This window comes from Pleurodeles waltl, chromosome 6 (assembly GCF_031143425.1).
Source record: "Pleurodeles waltl isolate 20211129_DDA chromosome 6, aPleWal1.hap1.20221129, whole genome shotgun sequence".
NCBI classification, from domain to species: Eukaryota; Metazoa; Chordata; class Amphibia; order Caudata; family Salamandridae; genus Pleurodeles; species Pleurodeles waltl.
The window spans coordinates 1,040,314,485-1,040,327,641 of record NC_090445.1 but is presented as its reverse complement, the minus strand read 5'-3'; positions in this window follow the sequence as shown (position 1 = coordinate 1,040,327,641).

Genomic DNA, 13,157 nt, shown 5'->3' with positions numbered 1-13,157 from the left:
AAGCAGGATTTACTGCCATGGTTGTAATGAGGGCCTATATGTTGTAATTATACCCGCATGCTCTGATGATATGTATCGAGGGTCTGGCCTACTCGTCCTAAAACCCCTGAGGAGTTAATAAAACATTGATGACACCCATTGGTATCTATTGGCCACAATAACCACCCGCCAGGACGTGTCAGTGATGTATTAAATGTACCATTCTGGTCATTAATCGAGCTGATTTTCAGTTGCATTTGTATATTTTTACCATTTATAAAACTTTGTGGGGGAACGTATACTGGGCATGTTTAATTCCCTAATTTTAGCTAAGCCTAAACAACTTGTCTGTTGCAGTGTTTCGTTTAAAAATATCATTTGTACAGGAATACAGCATGCTCTGAACAATGGTTCCTTTCCCTTAATTTGCCAATTTCTTGTCCCCCACACACTTTTCAGATCAATCGTCTTAAGCCAATATTCATAGCCTTCTATCGATAACCGGGAAACAAAGGATTCCAAATATATAAATTTCATATTGGTCATTAACATATGTATATCCTTAGTAGGTGGTACTTTACAAATAATATGACTCAGCATTTTTCACATTGTGCCCAGAAAAATATGCAAACTTTTAGAATATGTTTTGGAACTCCCCTGTGGTGGAGTCGGGCAATGTTCCCATTGTGTGTAATTAAAAACAGTTCTGGGGCTACTCGCTCTATGTATGAAATGGTGCCATTAATAATTACAGCAAAACATGTCACCATAATTTTATTTAAATTGGTAAACATCTTCGTTTACAGAGACAGTATAATATTGCAATTCAGTCATCATAGAATCAACTGTCTTCATATCCCAATCATCAGAAAAATGCCTGGTATTACTATATCATTCATTGATAATTTGAACACATACGGTATTTGAAAAACTTCTGGGGGACCAGATATATCAAACATTACTTTGTTCTAAAAAATCCCATCAGGAATTGGCACAGCGGAAATGTTCACAAAGGATAAGTCTCTTCGGACTTTATGTGATGAAAAATGTGGCTTTGAAACCTCTTCCACCAGTTCAAATGTTTATCTTTCAGGAAGAAAGTGACCATGTATTAATAAGAAGAAGGTGATGACAAAACCAATCCAAATTAAAAAGGCTAAGACAGTCAAAGAGAGCCATAAATAGTTCCATAGAAAAATAAAATATGTTTCTTTAAGCCAGTTTTTTAGCTTACGTGTACTTGACAAGTCACCTGCTGAAGAGGCGAATGAATCCAAGAAGTCATCATTGAAGTCGGCAAAATATCCAGAGGCAGTTCGTGCAAATGGCGGAGCCGTTGTCAGTGGTGGAGTTGGTGTTTCCTATGGTGGCACACTATAGATAGCACCATCCGTTTGTGTCGGAGTTGAGTTAACTTGGTCAAATGTTTCTAAATTAGTTGACGTTAGTGGAACTAATGCAAGATCATCTTCCACCCTCCCCAAGCTAGGAGAGGTGTCGGTGTTGGTATATACAACTTGTAGAGGAACTTCTTCTCCAGTAGTGAGAGGGATTCGGCAACTACTGGATGTTCCTCTTGGTCAGCTATGTAGGATCGGCCACATGGTGTAGTTGGACATTGTCGATGGAGACAAAACGATTTTCTTTGGCACCTGCCAACGGTGGTAGAATTACAGTTCTGGTACCGTGTATCCCTAGTACTGGGACTGGTGCTCTATAAGAAGGGCCAAATTCCTTTTTCACAGTGGCTTTCTCACGTACAAGATCCCCAACTTTGGTAATCCAGCCAGTAGATGTTACAGGCACATCCTTCATTCCTGTGGAGACAGCACTGTTAGAAGAATTATCATCTCAGAACTGTTGCAATTCCTGTAAGACAGTGACATGTTCATTTATGTCAAAAGGTATTTCTGCTGCCTCAACGCCAGGACCATCAAGATCCAGAACATACATTTGTGTTCCGAATAGGAACTCATATGAAGCACGACCCCCCAGGGACCTTCTAGGCAGATTATTTAGTGCTCTCTGGACTCCATATAGGTGGTTAAGCCAACTATGACCCGTACCTAAGACTCTAGCTGCTAAGGATTGCTTTAAATCACGGTTTAATCACTCCACAACACTATTTCCCTCTGGATGAAATAGTGACGAGTACTGGAGTTGGAACGCCAATGAAGCCAAGGTGTCCCTGAATGCCCTTGAGGCGAAAGCAGGGCCCTGGTCCGAATGGAAAGCCGTAACTGCATATGTACCGATAAAGACTCGCAAATCTTTAATAACAGTCCGAGTGTCAGCCGAGCGTTGTGGCCACACCCATAAAAATCTGGAGCATGAATCAACAGCGGCTAGAATATACTTGTATGCACTATCAGGTGGTAGGGGACCACAGTGGTCCAAGTATACACATTGTAATGGTTTGTTAGAAATTAAGAGGGGTGTCTGTGGCGGGCGCTTGGCAGTGGAAACTTTAATTTGTTGACAGATGACACAACAAAGGACATACTGCTTGGTCTCTTTGTAGAGACCTGGCCACCAGTAACGGGCCTGCAAAATCAAAATTGTAGCTGCCACGCCAGCATGGGCAGATGCTACCCACTCATGCACTGTTTTAATCAATCCAGGTCTTATGTCTTTGTTGGGGATGTCCCTTATGCCTACACCTGGGATTCTAACTTCAGCGTTCAGGCGATCTACCATTCAATAGGAATATTTATTAGGAAATCCTTTAGGATAGGGCTTACCATCAGCCTTAGCTGTCACAGCAGCCCAAATGTCTGCGTCCGGTTTGGAACTCAAGCGAGTCACTACAGCTACAGCGGCCACCTCCACTGCTGACTTTGTGGCTTCATCAGCCAATGAATTCCAGCAACATGTATTCCAACGTGCTGGTGTCCAAGTGTGTGTACAACGTGGACATTTGGTAGTGTCTCTTTCAGATCTGCTACTTTCCCCCACAGTAGTCTGTGATTAATGGTGTTGCCTTTAAAATCTCTGAACCCATTCTGGCGCCAGTAATGAAGGTATTCATTAAAGGACTGGACACAATAATATGAATCACAAACAATCAGCGTAAGCTGTGCAGGATCCGTGTGTTTCAGTGCCATCAGAAGAGCTTTTAGTTCTGCCAATTGTGCTGTAGGGTTTGCATGAAGGTATGTAGAGGACAGAATTTACTACCCTCCATGTAGCCACTTATGACTGCGCAAGCAGCAGAATATTGGTGTTTAGTTCCAATTGAAGGTTGTGCTGAGCCATCGGTGTACATGACTCTATGATATTGTTCAATAGTCAATGTATTCGCTGGAACAGGGTATTCTATTTTGTATTGTAAAAATTCTTGTGTTTGTAACTTTGGCGTCAAAAATGTATTCTCCATTAGTGGCTGTCCGAGAAGTAGCCCATTGTATCCAACGTGGATGTAATGCTTTTGCATTTGGAACGCTGGCTTTTGTAACAGCCTCTAGGACAATAATGTGTTTTCCTTGGGCAAGAGTTCTTTCTTTAATGACAGCCATCTGCACAGCAGGGACTGTCTCACCTTCATTAAACGTCACATAGGTGAAACCGATGGCCCCAGCTTTACTCTGATGACCAAGTGTGTTTTGTTGTCCCTTGTGTGTAAGTGTTGTGCTGTAAGCATATCTGTCTGTAACTCTTCAAGAATGCGTGTGTGTTCAATTGTCCAGAATTTACTTGAAAAATTGGGACGTATTAGATAATATAAAGGTTTTATGCGTTTAGCATAATCTGGAATGTAAGTTCTGCCAAAATTTAAGAAACCCAATAGTGATTGGAGTTTTTTAATCGTATTTGGTGGTTGTAAATGTGCGCATTTCTCTAAGAATTGTGGTGCTAGGCTCTTTCCTTCACTTGACAGCTCATATCCTAGGAACAGGACGCGGAGGAAGGCTATTTTTGTTTTTTTTAAGTTGAATTTGTAGCCAAATTCAGCAAATCCGACAACAATGGGGGCTACCCGTCTTAAATGTTGTAGTAATTCATCATCTGTGAGATAGAAGTCATCTACATAGGATAATGCTTCAGGGTCAATCTCGTGCAAAATTGTAGTAACACAAGCTGCGAACAGTCCTGGGCTGTCCTTATACCCTTGAGGTAAACAACAGAATTTTTCTGGGAACCTAGTGCACTGAAACTTGTTAAATCTCTACTCTCAGGCGCTATATTCTGGCAGAAAAAAACATTTGAAATGTCCAGTGTTGTTTTGTATTTTTTACGCACCATGTTGTTCATTAGTGCTGTGCTATGTGAGTTTTAGATAGCATAAGTGCGTGTATGACTGTTTAAATGTCTGTAGTCTAAGACTATTCTGTATGAATGGTCTGGCTTAGCTACTGGGAATAATGGGTTATTCATTGGTGAGACACAGGGTTCAATTACACCCTGGTACTCTAATTGCATGAGTATTTCTCTCACCAGTGCTTTTGCTTCATGCTTTATAGGATACTGCGGTTGAGGTTGAGGTTCACTTTTAATTGGAACTACATGGTAGGGGGATTCTTTATCCCATCCTATGTGATTTCTGTATAATGCGGTGCTTGTGCTAAAGCCCATTCAATGGAATAGGATTCGGCAAGTTCCTCTGGAACAAGGGGCGAGAAGGAAGGTTTAATGACATCTTCTCCATAAGGGCAGGTATGGACAAAATCTGGTGGCCAATCTTGTTCGGCCAACAAAACATCACTTATGTTTACTACGCGATCCCAAAAGATTGCATCTATTATGCGTTCAATGTCTCCTTCTAACTGTAGTGTTACTTTATACACCCTATGTGGCGTGGAGACTCGCATGTCCACAGTTTCTACTTGTATAAAGTCATCAGTTGCTTTCACCTCCAGATGCTCTAGAAGATTCCGGCGAACTATTGTGACCTCTGCCGCGCTGTCTAGCAACGCTAGAGCCCAATTCTTGTTCTTAAAGAGGACCCTCTTCCTGAGTGGCATGTCAGACTGCGACTGCTGCCACTTTTTTCTTTTTGAATTGTGGTTTTTGTTGGGCGGGTTTCTCTTCCTTTTTAACAGAAACCTCCAAAGAGTGTTGTGATTCCTGTCTTGGTATCACGCACTCTGTCCTTCGCTCTGATCGCCCACCTCTCTCATTTAGTTTTTCGGATGAGTCCTGAAAGGAACGAGATTGGCATGTATCAGTATATTGATATCTATCAGGCGTTTTTATGTTATCTCTATTTCTGAGATTATACCTATTCTGGGGGGTCTCCATACGCGGAGATTCTCCCCTCTTGTTTTTAGGAGTCAGTTGCCTTTTTTCCCAGCGTTTCTTATTACCCGCAGGTGCTTGCTTAGGGGAATCTTTATTCGATTTACCCTGCAATTGTGTTTTTTGTGGTCTGGCCCCTAGACCATCTCGACCAATACTTGAATAGGTCTCTGCTATTATTTTAGGCAGCTCTCGTTCCTGATCCTGTTGTGGAATGTCACGGAGCCGCATGCGCACTGCAAGTGCCACCGCTTCCCCTTTAAGATTACTTAAAATGATTGAGGATACTGTGGTAAATTTGCCCATCAATTGCATCCCTAAATCTAGGGCCGGGGCAGTCCCGTATTCATCTTGAATTTGTTTCAACACCTCCGGTAAATTGGCAAGTATTGATGTTGCAAGTGAGGTTGTATAGAGCGCGGCAAACACCGTGTCCCAGGTATTACAGTTACCTACTGTAGGGACCATCCTAAAAGGAAAGCACATTATTAATATTATAGGTTTATCCTGAGGTCCCATATGGGGAAATACTGCCTCCAGCACATACATTTTTTGTGCTAACCAAAACGGAGTTTCCTCTCGTTTGGCGGGTACTTTACCCATAATCGAATGTACAGTCGCAGGATTTATACCTGGCGTTGCTGCATGTGGATGTGCTGGAGCAGCCCGTGCTGGGTTTGTATTTAGTGTTTGCATCACAAATTGTACTAATTGTCTATATATCGCTATTAGTTCAGTATATAAACGACGAACCTCAGCTACCGCTAAATTTGCAACTGCAGGATGTGGTGTATAAGTGGCCAATAAAGGCCAGGTAGGACTGTCATTACTTAGCAGACCTAACCTTACTGGTAATATTGTGTGGGGTAGGGTACCATCAAGCCAATTACTATGTTCTTGATAAGATAGAGGTATTTCTAAATATGCGTATGCTCTGTATTGTCCAGGCGCATTTGCAGGTGTATATTGGTGAAATGTATTTGTGTTTCCATCAACTGCTGGAAATGTGACCCAAGAATAGAAAAGTTCTATTCTATAAGCTACATGGGCATCCACCACAAATGTGACTGAACCCCCCTGGGCTGTTAGGCCATTCGCTAATAAATGTGCAGTTAGAGGTTGTCTCATATTAACCGCCATTTGTACCTGCTGTGGATTCGCCACTGTAGTGACACTATGAGTTCCCCCCAAATAGGGCTTTCCTTTTAAAGTTCAAGCTTGAACAACCTCCAGTTGCAGTAGGATAGCCTACGCAGCTGTGGTGGAAATCCTCAGTACCACAGACGTCTCAACATACGGTATTGGGGCGTCATTATATATAATGAGACAGAGATACTCCGCAGGACCTGAAAATCAGAGCCTGACCAAACGTTGGAGGCACCATGTCACGTAGGCTCTCATTATTCTAATGAGGCTACTGGATTTTGAGCAGCAGAATCGTCCACGGTGTAGGAGACTGAGGGGGTCATTCTGACCCTGGCGGTCACCGACCGCCAGGGCCAACGACCGCGGAAGCACCGCCAACAGGCTGGCGGTGCTTCCTGGGCCATTCTGACCGCGGCGTTAAAGCCTGGTCAGCCTGACACCTGGTCAGTCAACAACTGTGAGCCTCACCCTGCCCAGATCGACTCCTTCCAGCCCTGTTGCATCAACATCACAGACAACCATTCGTCCCAAACCTGCGTCCCAAAGGCAGTGTCTTCCATCTTGTGCCTCCAAAGACAGGTACCTGAGTCTCCTGTTGTGAACCCAGACAGTGATAGACATTTCACCAGTGGGAGTGGGCAAACTGTGCCAGAGTCACAGGCAAGTGGGGTTAGGGTATGTGGGAGGAATGGTGTGGGCCAGAGGATGGAAGTTCCTAGGGACACAACTGGCCATGATATCACTTCACAAGTCTTAGGAGCTTACCTACAATCCCAAGACATGATGGGTCAGGTACGTACCATGATGAGGGAGATCAGACAGCTGCGGAGGGACAGCCACCAGGAAGTCATGCAGCAGTGGCAGGCCCAAAATGCTCACTTGGCTTTCATTTCAGGGGTGCTGAGAGACATAAATACCACCCTGAATAGGTTTTGCATCCAATATCCAGCCTCTTGCACTAGCAATGAGTTTCAGCGTCTTCAACATTGGTTGCAACTAGTGGAACGGAGGCTCTGCCAGGGGAAGGGTATGCCTCAAACACCCCATCCTCTGTAGCTGAAAACCCCCCAGCAAACGTGAACATCCCCCCAAACATCCAAGAGGAGCAGATGGCAAAACAAAAACCATTGCAAGGAAGTGAAACTCTACTGATTAGTTCCCCTTATGTGTCACAGATACACCCTGTTGACTGTTCTGAGACCTATCTCCATTTTCCTATGGGACAAGGACACTGGACTCATTTCCCCAGATGTTGTATCAGCTTCCCTGATGTTGTCATCCTCCATTACTGAACCCTTCACTGTTTACTTTGTATTCTGTTTTGTTCCAAATCACTCATTTTGCTGTGCACTTGCCAATAAATACCACGTAAAGTCATTTATGAACAACATACAACTGTCATGCTTAACACCTCTTGCACAAAAAATATATTACCTTTGTAATGTACCACACACATGTACTGCCTAATCAGGCTAGATTTTGCATTGCCTGAAAATGAAAAAGATAACTAAGGTCACCTGTAATTCTATTCCCACAAATAGGTTGGGAGAATGCCAAGGATCATACAGTGAAATACTGCTGCTAACTTCAGAGTTACAGCATAGGTGTCATGCACTATCCAACACACAGATTTCTGAAGTTAGGGACATGTCAGTCGTACGCTATCCCAGGAGGCAAACATATTGTTTCAATGTATCATCAGCTAATACCATAGCTCCCAAATGACCATACCCTATGAAACAGAAAGAAGTCAGTACAAATGCCCCAGTCATGGAACCTTCCAACTTACCATGGTCAGTTATTGGTAGGCTTGCCAATCACCTATGTCAGTCTTCAGACACATGCACATTGGTCTGCAATAAGGAAACACACTGACAGCTACATACAGATTTGTTTTTAACAATACAAACTATTATAATATTAGAGGGTATGGATAGCACACGGTGACATGTTTCAGAAAACAAATTAACACACCCACTTGGCACTATTGACCCCACATCCAATGCCAAACTGGTCTTTATTGTGAAATAGGACACTACCATTACACTGTCCTGACAATCTGGGCATAGACCTCACACACAACAAATATTAAGCCTGACAGTATCTGGTTCAATCCATGACCATCTCATTTGTCAGTCAGCAAATCCCATCTGCCTGTGACACTGATAATCCAAAATGAGGATGACCCTGTTCACTTAATCTGCAATTTGTAAATGACGAACATAAGGTATAGGCCGCATTGATACATCAGCATGCATACAAATGTGACTCTGATTGTGTACTGTGAAAAACTTAGGCCATGTTGATCAAAAGGCTGGACACTACACCATGTAAACATCTGCATTCACAACTGAGTCATGTGCTTCAGAGCTACTGATGTCTTCTCTGATGGTCATACTGAGACAGTTATCACGCATTCCTAACCTCACCAAATTCCCCACTTATTAATTCTAATTATATCACATCACTTACCTAAACTCAGGTGAAGTACTGATTGAATATATTAGCCCTGATGTCTCCCGCTTCATCCTCATCATGCTCATCTTCACTTGTCAAATCTGAATTCTCACCCACTGGAACTGCTGGCTCCCCCTTATCTGTTATAAATGGGATTTGACATCTCAGGGCGAGGTTGTGGAGCATTCAGCAGGCAACAATGATTTGACATACTTTGGTGGGTGAGTAGAAGAAGGCTCCTCTAGACTTATCGATGCAGTGGAATCTTGCCTTTAGGAGCCGAAACATTCACTCCACGACACACCTTGTCTTTCATAGGGCCTCAATGATGCAGACTTACCCTGGCATGGTGAAGTACCTCACTGGTGTCAACAACGAAGGACAGTTTGGGTAGCCAGAGTCCTCTGGAATAGTTACAACAAGACAAACATAAATCTTGGACATCCATATATCTAGTAGCAGATATAATTCACAGACACACATGACATATGTGACTTACCAACCAGATAGGCCCTCTCTGTGTGTTTTTGTGTCATCAGCAGTGGGATATTGCTGTTCCTCATGATGAAGGAATCACGGACTGACCCAAGGTACCTTGCACAAACTTGTGAAATAGAGAGGTCAGCCAAACAGAACACTTGGACATTAATGGAGTGGACATTTTCCTGTTCCTTTACACCTGTTTATTGGCATTAGGGGGAACCAAGGACATACCAGTGCAATCTATGGCTCTAACCACATGTGGAATGTGTCCCAAAGCACAGAAATCAGCCTTTACATGGGGCAAATCATCAGGCTGTGGAAATTGAATGTAGCTGTCCAGGCGTTTCAACAATACAGACAGTACAGCCTTCAAGACCTGACTGAACATAGGCTAAAACATCCCTGCAGGTAGGGCCAGGGTATTTTGAAAGTAGAATGTGGCCAGGAAGTGCAGCACTGATATTACTTGTACAATGGGAGGTATGCTATAGGGATTATGAATGTCAGGCATCAGATCTGGCTTCAACTGATGACAGAGATTCATGCTTGCAATCCTATCCAGACGGTAGATCTGAATCCATGGTATGCAGGTCTGTTAGTGGACGGTACACTGGAGGTTCTCTCATTCTTCTCATGCCAGGGTAACTATGTGGGAGAAAACCAGTATGTATGTGTATCACTCATTCTATACAGCATAGGTATGGTCACATCTACCATTAAACAAGAAACTGGGCAAATAAAGGCTTATCATTGCTGCCAGCAAGACCTCCACAACCCGAGCTGCTGTGTACTGCCTCTGGGAGCAAACATGCCACGTCCTGCAGGTGATAGGGTCCCTGCCCTCCTGGCGGAAGAGCTGGACAAGCTTGTGGAGGAGGTCCAACCCCTGTCTGAACAGCTCTATGATGCACCAGAGGAGCAAATAAGTGCAATGCAATACCAATGTTAGAATTGTTGAGTGTATGATGATGTATAGGAAATGTGGCTGAATAAATGATTGAGGTAATAAGTGTGGGTAGTTGGACATGTGCATAGATAGATTTTGAATCCTGAGACATAGTAGAGTGTTTGCATGTACCCTGACCCAACTACATGCACTATTACATGATAATTGACAGTGGTGTTAAAATATTTGGACAGATATACCATGTTTAGAGATTTGCTTGTGGTCTGGTCATATGTTTCAAGCTGACGCCTGGTGCTGGATATGCATGTTGTAAGCCTGTCTCAATGCCACACATGGACCGACTGCAGATGGTTATTCCTCATTGAAGTGGAAGTTGTAGGCAGTCTGTGTGAGGCAACTTGCACTAACTTGTATTTTCACCCTGCTTGTTTTGGTATAATGCATGTGAACATGACATTCTCTCTTGTCTTTGTCATCCATACAGGTCAAAGCCCATCAGAAAAAGGGGATTTGCCATGCTATCACCAAGAAAGTGCAGATCCTGGGGGTCCACAGCCAGCAAAGCACCCACTGTAGGAAGGGGTAGGAGGGCCTGAGAGGCTGGGTCCAGAAGACCTCACAAGCCCAGGTGGGGATTTCCTCCCAAGGAGGAAGGGGTGCCCGTAGGACCTTGACCCCCCAATGGCCCGCATATTGGCAGTGGCCTACCTGGAGTAGGATAGGCATTTGAGGGCAGCACAGCATCCACAAGGGGGTAGACACAGACTTAACACATTTTTATCCCTTTTCCCAGGTTAGTGTATGATGTGAAAGATTTTAAGCTCTGAAAATGTGGTAAGTGCAAATGGTCAAATACCACAAAGGGACACATAGATGTACAGTCTCCAAAATTGGTACATAGGTGTGTATAGGGAGATATTACTCACTTATGGTGTCCCCTCTGTACAGAAGCATATGATGATGCACATGTGAATGTGTCATATGTGTACCACTATTCAGCTTTTCATACGCTGCTGGTTGTTCCCTCCAAAAGAACAAAACTCCCAATATCATGATGGCAAGTTGTCCAGGTATTTTCCCTCTGTCCATTCCAATGTCCCTTGATCCATGTCAATGTGCAACATAGAGTCTGAGAACTTAAATCAATTCATAAGTTCCACTAGGTTTCAGATGAGTGACAGCATCATGTAAGACTGTGATGTCCATCAGACAATTCACGTGCCAGACTTAAAAAACGTATTCAGACCTGTTAAAAGGTGTACCCCCGGTAAGTGAGGGATGTACATAGGCCTCTGTAATATGTCATCTCAGTGGACATCCTACATGTGGGTAACCATGGAGGCATTGCTAGACTCCTATTGGATCACATCCATTGATGTCAGAGCTATGAATGTTAGTAACATGTTCATGTTCTGTAGATGTGAAATGGCTGCACAACAATATCTTTTTTCTATTGTGTTGTCATCATGATAATTAGGCCAAGACATCCTGTACACAGTTACAATATTAACTGCTTAATGCCAGCATCATGTGTACATTGTAAGGTTCAGTCTTCAATCCAGAATTAAATGTGTATTAAACCTAATTTGAAGTTCTATTTTGGATATGTTTTGTGTCCTTGTTGTATGGAAACCTATTGTTTGCACTGACTAAATTGTGGTGCAGCCGTGGAACGTCACATATACATGTGAGTGGAATGGTATGTGTAGTCAGGCATTTGGCTTGCATCAAGGTGTATGTCCCAGCAATGGTAGCCTCAGATGTGGCTTGTGTCTCTCAGGTTGTTTCTAAAACAGTTGTAGGGCGAGTCATGTTTGATGTGTGGATAGTGATGTTACCACTAAGTCATTGGGCTCTTGATGGAATAACAGCATGATACATTGAACTATATGTCACCTTCATGCATGTGGCAGGTGCCCATTGTATTGAAAGAGTAGTGATAGTACCTGTGACTGTGTGTGGGTGAATGCTTTGAGATAATTGGGCCCTTATGATTGTGCTATACTTTGTTTTCAGGAGGACAATGACTTAGGTGACTTGGTCCACAAAGTATGTAACATACTTTCCTACATCACTATTGGTACATGTGTAGGTGACATGTTCTTACTCTATCATAATCACATTTTGGATATTGCAATTAGAGTAGTTGCAGTTTTTGAAAATGTTGTTTGTGAAGGTTGTGTACTCAGTGACATGAAGTGGGTATGGCTTGTATGAAATATGCTGCCTTGTGTTTACTATACAATGAGGTCCCTTGTCTGGCACATTACATCAGGCAATAATGCTAGTATGTGTTTAGTTTGTGTATGTGATATGTGGGAATGTATGTTACCTATATTTCCAATAGCCTGGTTGTTGGTTGACTATGTTGCTGTGGATAGGGACCCAGTCACATGTGGACAAGTCACCTTGTCATGGACTGGTTGGTGTGATAGCATTACTGATATCATGGCATTGTAGGTGTGATAAAGGAAGCTTAGCTGGTGTGTGACAAGGTGTACGAGGTTGGCCGATCGACGACACCAGACTGCTTGTTTTTGTTTTAGGTAAGCTGCCTTTATTGGTCTTTTGACAGTATAAATAATGTTGTTGTAGGATGTTTTTGTAGGTAGGAGGTTTTGAATGTCTTTTCCTTCTGGCCGCTAATTCTTGTCTTCTTCTCTCCTTCTCTTCCAGAGGCCTCGCGGGAAGCGTGTGAGGACAGAAAAGAATAGATACGGTAAGTGTGTGGTTTTCACCCTTCCTCTTTTCTTTTCTCTCTATCTCTCCTCTCCACTCTATTGTCTCAATACCTGGTTTCCCTATCTTTCTTTTCCTCCACTCTCCTTGCTGTCTCCTTTTGGATGTTCTTTGGTCCCTTTGTTTTCCCCTGTTTTCCCCTCTTCCCTGGTGTTGGCGGGGTTTTCCTTTTTTTTTCTTCCTCTCTCTCACTCGTATTGTTCTCACGTTT